We start from the raw sequence: 9,473 nt of genomic DNA on the forward strand, positions 1-9,473 counted from the left end.
AAACGCATTTTTTTTTTAAATTTTAAGAGAACCGGAAAAAATTTTTATTTTTTTTGTTGTTGTTGTTGTCGTTGTTACAAATTAGAAAATTTTCAATCGTTTAGTTTTTTTTTATTTTACAAAAATGTTTCTCTCTCTCTTTTTTTTTCTTTTTTTTAAGTTGTAGTTTTTATTCCTGTTGGCATGTTTGTTACCATCGCGTGCGCGTGTGTGCGTTTGTCGTATAAGATTTATATACAAATATAAATATAATGATTGTTTTATTTTCTTTCTTTTTGTGCAAGCAGTCCGGATACCTGAGGACCCATTATTTAAATACGAAGGGAAGTCCTCGATAGATGATTATTATTATCATCATCGTTATCATCATCAAAACAATCAACATCAAAAATATTATTTTAATATTATTATTATTATTATTATCATTATTGTTTATTAGTTTTTTATTTCATTGTAAAAAAAAAAAAAAAAAGAAAAAAGAGAAAAGGAAAAAAGGAAAAGAAAACGTTTTAGTCTTCCAAGTAGTTAAATATTTGGCGTTTAAAAGTAATAATCGTTTATTATTATTATTATTATTATTATTATTATTTATTTATTTATTTTTTTTTTTTTAAATGAGATAGAAAGAGAGAGAGTGAGAGAGAAATAGAAAGTCAAGATATGATGATATGTTTTCCATAATCGGTACAATTTGAAAAAAAAAAAAAGTTTTCTGCTACATGAGAAACAGATTCGATTTTTTTTATAAAAAAAAACAGTCGTGCCAACATGATTTTTCCTAAATTTTTTTTTTTTTTTACGTTTTGTGTAATGTTTCGCCGAAGGTTTTTTTTTTTTTTTTAAAAAGGTATCTCTCTCTTCCTCTTTCTCTCTCTGTCTTTTTAATTCTTGTTTTTTCTTCGTGATTCTTTCACCTTTCCCATCTTCTTTCTTTCTTTCCCGTTTAAAAAAAATTTATGTAAAAATAAAAAGTTGACATAGTATTAACAATAATAATAATAATAATAATAATTACAATTACGAATAGGATATAAATCTCTGTTTTTTAATTATTATTTAAATCACGTGACGTACGAATGGAGAGAGTTTCAATCAAATTTAAATTGCGGTATGTTTTTCAAATGGGTACAAAAATAAATAATAATAAAACCGTTGCGAATGTGGTTTACGTGCGTTTGTTGAAAATTAATTAAACCGCGAAATAACAAACAAAAAAAAAAAAAAACCGGGAAAAATTTGAATATGTATTAATTAATTTTTTTTTTTTGTTGTTGTTGTTCTTGTTGTTGTTAAATTAAAATGCTTGAATAATCACATGTTGACGCTTATTAAATAATAATCGATTGGAAATTTGATTTGTTTCTTTTTTTTTTTTTAAATTTTTTTCCCCCAAGTGCGCGCGTGTTTGTGAGTGTGTGAATGCGCGTGTAATGAAAGGATTCGATTCGGATTTAATAATGATTTAAAAAAAAAAGAAAAAAAAATTTTTTTTCAAAAGGCACCACCCAAAACGGCGAGTGAATACACGCATAAGTAATAACAAAACGCCGCCATTTTGTTTTTCTTCTTCCCCGTCTAATTTTTTAATAAAAACGTTGAACGAAGAAGGGGGGAGGGGGGAAGGAATCGATGATTATGATGATGATAAATGAGGAGGGGGGGGGAAATAAATAATGAACGAGAAGCCTTAAATCATTGTTTTTTAACATTACGGTATCAGGCGAACATGATGTTATGGAGGAGGAGGTGTGTAAGTCGAGTCCGATCGGAAAACTTTGTTTTAAAAATAAATAAATATGTAATGATAATAATAATAATGTTTCATGCTTTGCGTTTTGCTTCGGGCTTTATGATTATTATTGGATTCGTACGTTTTGTTGGATTTGTATATTCGTCTGTCTCTCTCTCTCTCTCTTTGTCTGTCTGTCCGCCGCCGGTTTGTTTGTGTGCGTGTCAGTTTTACTGGACGTTCCGGTGCTCTCGAGCGCGCGTTCACGCATCAAAAGTTTCAATGACGTCATTGTTTTTGTTTTGTTTCGTTTTCGTTTTGTACTTCTTGTTCGTTTCGTAACAACATTTTATTGTTTACTTTTTTGTCCATCTTGATTTTTTTTTTTTTTTTTTTTTGGTTTTTTTTTTTTTCTTTTTGTTTTAGGAATTTAAAAGATTCGACCGAGATTCGAACGATAAATATCGATTGGCGAATCGAACGATTTTAATTTATCGTTTTGGTTTTATGTTCATTTTCTTCTTAGTCTTCTTCTTATTATTATTATTCTTACTTATGTATTTTCGTTATTTTGTTTAATTTTTTTTTTTTTTTCAATCCGAACGATTGATTGTTTAATCAATAATGTAAATACAAGTAAATGATTTCTTAGATTTTCTTTCTGTCTGTTTTTTTTTTAAACTTATGGCGTCATCAAGTGAGAAGAGAAAGTTTAATTCCAGGCCTTTACGTTTTATCATTAGGATTATTATTATTATTATTATTATTATTATTCCAAAGAGGTTTTTCCTGTTCCGAATTGTGAAATCGAATTTCGCCGCGAACTAAAAAAATGTACTTATAAAAAAAAATTAATTAATTATTCAAATCGAAATTTAGAAAATTAAAAAATTTTTTGACGACGACAAACGACGGCAAACGACGACGACGTCAAAACCCTCCCCAAAAAAATAAAAAATAAATTTTTTTTTTTTTTTTGGATTTTTCCCGGAAAATTTATTTTTTTAAAAATAATAATAATCATTTTAAGTGGGAAATTGTTAGAAAAACATTTATTTGGCTTACTGGGTTACTGTATTTTAAAATATCACGTGATTTTCTATCACTGCCAAACGTTTGTTTGTTTGTTCGTTCGTTTGTTCTCTTTTTTTTTGGGGAGGGGTAGGGTTTCTACATCATTGTTTTTTTTCGATTCGTGTTTGGCGGTTTTTTTTTTGATGATTTCGTGTTTGATTTGTTCGTAGCTCCCCCCACGATCGATAAATCGATGAATCGATCTAATGAAAATCATGGAAAAGGAAAATGTGTTTAAATTTTCTTTTCGTTTAAATTTCATTTCGCGTAGAACGCGAGTAGACGTCGTCGTCGTCGTCGTCGTTGTCGTTAATCGAAAAGGTTAAAAGGTTAATAAAAGGTTTTCTTGACGGTCAGTCGGGTAAGTAAAAGAGTTGAAGGATTACCTATCGAAATTATGCGTTTTTGCCTGCGTTTTATGCGTGAGTGAGTGCGTACGTACGTATCACTGGAGCAAAAAAAAAAAAATGTTAATTAATATTATTTTATTATGCGATATTATTAGAAATTAAATTTAATTACGATTAATTATGATTATCAATTATTATTAATGATAATAATAATAATAATATTATTATATTAAAAAAAAAATTTTTTTTGAATTATTTAAATTTTGCTTTAATTAATTTAATTAATTTAAAAATTTTCCTTACTTAACACAAACAAAATATCCTTCAAAAATAAAAATAATAATAATAACAAATTTTGAATTTTTTTTTTTTTCTCTCTTAAATTTCAGACTCGACTTTGATTCATTCGTTGAATTATTCATTGAATTATATTTATTATAATAATAATAATGATGACTCCACAGGATGTGTTCAATCAAGAGCAAAATAAAAAAAATGAAAAAAAAAAAAAAAAAAGAAAAAGAAAATGAATGGGATAAATTAGGTTTGGATTAATTGTGAAATGAAAGGGAGGGGAGGGAGAAAGGGGAGTTAGGGAAGGGAAGGGGTAAGGGAGGGAAATTTTTTTATTTAATTAGTTCTCATTTTTCTCAAAAGTCGGCGCTACATACTATTTTTATTTTTGTCGTTTGTCGTCATTTTCCTCTTCCGCTCCAGAAAATTATTTCTTTCTCTCTGTCTCTGTCTCTTTCTTTCTCTTCCTTTCTCACTGTCTCTCTCTCTCATCCGGGTAATTTTTTAAAATTAAAATTATTACTTATTATTTAATTAAGTTTTTATCAACGTTGCTTTGAATTCTCTCTCTTGCTCACTCTCTTTCTCTCTCCCTCTCTCCCTTTGTGATATAACGTCATAACGCATTTAAAAAATGTATACGTTATCTCTTATCTCCTCCCTTTCATTATATTTTGTGTTATTATTATTATTATTATTATTATTATTATTATTATTATTATTATTATTATTATTATTATTAAACATTATTAAAAATCAAAATTATTTAATTTCTTTTTTTTTTTTTTTAACGGAAAATGTCGTTTCGTCAAATTATTATTATTATTACATTTGTAGAGTAACATAAATTTTCACGTATATATAAAAAAGAAAAAATATAAAAAGAATTTTTTTTTTTTTAATTATTTTATTTTATTTATTTATTTATTTATTTAATACATAAATAATAATAATAATAATAATAGTAACGCTTTTTTATTATCAATAATAAATGTTATTGTATTGGACAAAAATAAGAGAAAAAAAAAATTAAATTATTAAAATTTATTCATTGCGCCATAATAATTATTAAGTAATAATAATAATAATAATAATATATATTTATCTATTTATGTACATTATTTATTTATTAATTCGTGCGTGAAACAAAAAAAAATATTAATAATAATAATATTCATTTATTATTACTATTATTATTGTTTGTTTTTATGTTAATGTGTTTAAAAATTGCATAAAATTTGCGTGTCAAATTTTTAATATTTCTCATTTTATTTTGCAGTTTTTCACATTTTTTTTAAATTAATGCGTATAATGCGTGTGCGTGTGTGTGTGCGTATGAGTGCGTCTAAAGCACACTCTAACGAGAGTTAGAAAAAAATAAATTACGTAATAATAATTCAATTTTTCTTTTTTTTTTTTTTTTTGTTTCTTTTGTGATTGTTCGTGTTATCGAATATGATATTATTTCAACGTAAATTATTATCATTATTATTATTCTTATTCTTATTAATATTAATACTATTATTATTATTTTATCATGCCAAAGTCGATAATTATAAAAATAAAAAAAAAAGTTTTATTATTATTATTATTTTATTTTATTTTTTTTCTTTCGTCTCAGGTCATTCAAAATTTTAATAGTAGTAGTGGTAAAAATAATAATAATAATAATATTAATAACAATATGAATGAGTCACAATAATTTTTTATTTACGTTCCTGTGTATTAATAAAATTATTTAATATTATTATTATTATTTTAATTCAATTAATTGATATCTCTTATAAAGAATCTGATTAGATATGCGTACACGAATGCGTTTGTGACGTACAAACGTGCGTGCGTGTACGTAAATAAATTATTATTATTAATATTTTTACGATTTTTATCATTTATTATATATATATTATATATATATAATATTTTTTTTTTAATTATAAATTATTTATAAATATAAATTTATTTTAAAAAAAAAATGATTACCGTTTAAATACACTCGATTTTTTTTTTAAATTTTCCAACCATTGATTACGTTTTAAATTTCATCTTTTTGAATTTCCACGATGACGTCATTCATTTTTCCAAAATTTTCACACAAATCCATTTATTTTTTTTTTTTTTCTCATTGCCTGATAATGAATAAATACATATTTAAACTCCGCCCATAAATTAAAATTTTCATTTTTTTCATTGGTTGAGTTTTTCTTTTTTTTTTGTCATTCGAAATATGATTGGTTAATTTTTAATTCAAGGTCGTTTGTATCGCGCGTTTTAAAAGGGGTAGGAGGAGAGGAAAAAAACGGAGAAGGATTTTTAATATATATATATATTTTTTTTAATCATTTAATTTAATGAGTGCAGAAAAAATTTATTTGTTTATTTATTTATATATATTTATTTATTTTTTTTTAAATTGAAAAAAAAAACAACATTTCATTGTTAGTAATAAAAGACAAGTTAATAATAATAATAATAATAATTTTAAGTTTTCGAGACAAAAAAAAAATTATTATTATTTTTTTTTATTTATTCTTGTTATTATTAATAAATAAATAAATAAATAAATCATAAAAGTATGTTTTAATTAAAACGGTATTTATTAACAGGTAAAATTTAATAATATTTATATATAATATATATATATATTTATTTACAATCTAAGAAAATTTTTTTTTTTTACGCACGTGTGTGTATGTGTGTGTTTAGCGTGTACGAAATCAACAAATAAATAAAATTATTTATTTATTTATTACTCTCAAAACTCTTTTTGTTATTATTATTATTATTATATATACATAAATTTTTTTTAATATATATATATATATATATATATATATATATTATTAAAAAAAAACAAACAACGTAAATAATAATATTTAACAATTTTTTAAAATGATTTTTAATATCGTATATATATATATATATATATATTATAATTTTTATTGCCTTGTTTTTTTTTCAAATATTTTTTCCCGCCATTTTTTTTTTAAATCCTCTCCGCGTAATAAAAAAAATTAAATTCCGTTTTCCTTTACCCCCCCACTCCCCACACCACTCCAACACTCGCACCGAAAAGAATTTTATTTTAATTAATTTATAATGTCATAGAGTAAATAAACATTAAATTATTTGATTTTATTTTAAAAATTTAATCGACCGTTTAATTTTTATATAAAATTACAATTATTTTATTTAATTTTTCTTCCCTTTTCTATCTCTATCTCTATCTATTCATCTATCTCTTTCTTTCTTTCTTGTTTAAATATTGTTTTCATTAATTAAAAAGGAAAAAATATATATATATGTGTTTGTTCGTGTGTGTGTGTGTGTCTGTAACGCTACAATATGTCTCGACAATAAATAATAAAAATAAATTTTAACAAAAAATTATATATATAATTGAGGCATTTTATAGCGTTTTTAATTAAACTCTTAACCCATTTTAACCGTTAAATATATATATATATATATATATATATATATATAAATTTTTTTCAACTGTTTTTAACATTTAGTGATATTAATGATCCGCCATTTTATTTTTTACTTAAACAATTTCTATTAATAATAATAATAATAATAATAATAATAATAATAATAATAATAATAATAATAATAATAATAATAATAATAATAATAATAAATTACATTAATTTTAAATAAAGTTTTTTTTCTAATTTAATTTTTTAAAAATTGTAAAAATTTTCACGAATCATCTATATGTATTTATTAATTAATTAATTTAATTAAAAAATATTAATAAATAACATTTATTTTTTTTCTCGTTTTTTTTCTCATCGAATATTATTAAACAATTTTTAATTATTATCATTTATTATTATTATTATTAACTATTTTTTAATTTATTTATTTATAAATCGTTACAGTTATCAACAAATTTCATTCTAAAGAGAACAAACTTTTAAACTTAAAAAAAAAATTAAATGTTACTATTATTATTATTATTAAGTAATTATTTTGTAATAATCTACCAACTATTATTATTATTATTATTATTTATACATTTTGGAATGCAGCCTTTATCGAATGAAAAAAGGTTTCAGAGAAAACATTTAAAAATTTTTTTTTAAAAAAAAAAAACGGTCAATCATTTATTTATTTACGCTTTATTATTATTATTAATAATTATTAATTAATAACAAAATAATTATTTAACGTTTTCCGAATAAACGTCTTTCTCCCCTCTCTCTCCCCCTCGATCTTTGTTTATAATCTACTATCCATTATCATTATCAATAATAACTTTTCCTATGCATTTATTTACTATATATATGTATGAACATTTCTCTTTATTTCAGTTTTTATTTATTTATTTATTTATTTAATTTGCTTTCTATTCGATAAATAATTGTTTAATAACTAACAATAATGATAATAATAATCATAATAGTAAAAATCATAATAATCATATTAGTAATAATAATAATAATACGTGTCTTAACAGTAGTGAAAAGCCAGGGAAACGAAGAGATAAATTAATAAATTTTCGAAATTGTATTTTTTTTTTTTACACAATTATTAATAATACATAAAACGGGGAGGAAGGAGGGAGGGGAGATTTTTTTAATAAAATTTATCTGGGTGGGGGTGGTGGGAATAAAAATAATAAAAAAAAAACCTTCTTCGCCTTACGACTTTTTTAATCAATATAATTACGAATAAGTTTTTTTTTTTTAATTTTATTTTTCAATTAATTTATCATCATTATTATTATTATTATAATTACATTGATTGTCTAACTGACCGGGTCCCCCTTGATTAATAATAATAATAATTAATTTTTCGTTTTTTTTTAAAATACATACATACGTACATAAATAAATAAATAAAATTAAATAAAGGCTCGATATATTTGAACTTTTTATTTATTAACAATTAATAAACATTTATTAAAATTTTTTTTTTAAGGCAATATACGTTATCACCTTTTTTTTTTTAAGGCTTAAAATTTCATTTTCTATTAATTAATAATAATTATGTATTTATTATTATTATTTATTAATAATAAAAAAATTAAGAAAGGGAAAGGGGAAAAAATTAATAAATAAATAAAACAAATGAAACTTAATTATTTTTTGGGCCAAAGATTTTTTAATTAAATAAATAATTTTTAATGAGGAAAGTACTCCTTATTATCATTATCATCTAACGCGAAAAACTATAATAATAATAATAATAATAATAATTTCGTAACATTGAAATTTTAGACTAATAAAATTTGGCACAAAAAAAATAAATTTAAATTAAATGAATAAATAATTTTTTTTTTCTGCTCTCCATTACAATAAAATTAAAATCGATACGAATCGATCGATCGATAATAATAATAATAATAATAATTACGAATCGTTTTTTTTTAACCGTTTCCGTCGTGTTTAACTTAATCCAGTCTAAAAATTACTCGAAATGTACGCATACACACACACACACACACACGTATATAAATGAATTAAATGCATTAATTAATTTATTATTAAGAGACTATTTTCAAAAAAAAAAACGTCATCATCGATGATGTCGTCATCAACAACGTCTTCATCTTTTATATACAAAAGAAAAAAAGTATTAGGTTAGAATAATAAAACTCTCTACCTGTGTAATGAAATTTTTTACAAATTTTTAAATATTCATTATTAGATTTTTTTATTAATTAGCTAATGATGATTTATATTATTATTATTATTATTATTATTATTATTATTATTATTATTATTATTATTATTATTATTATTACGTCACAAAATTAATAAATAAAAATTTAAATTTTTTTTTACTAGAAATTTACAACCGTTTTCTATATCTTTGTCTATTATAAATAATAATAATAAAATTTTTTTTTTTTAAAAACATTTTTATGTAAATACGTCATTAATGTTTACTATTTTTTTAAAAAGTACCTTTACGACGTATTTATATATATTATTATTATTATTATTTAATAAAAATAAGGCGTAGAAGCAAAAATTAAATTTTTTTCGGGGGGGGAGGGGAAATTTAAAACAAAC

Source organism: Pediculus humanus, genomic scaffold (assembly GCF_000006295.1).
Source record: "Pediculus humanus corporis 1103172107413 genomic scaffold, whole genome shotgun sequence".
Taxonomy (NCBI): domain Eukaryota; kingdom Metazoa; phylum Arthropoda; class Insecta; order Psocodea; family Pediculidae; genus Pediculus; species Pediculus humanus.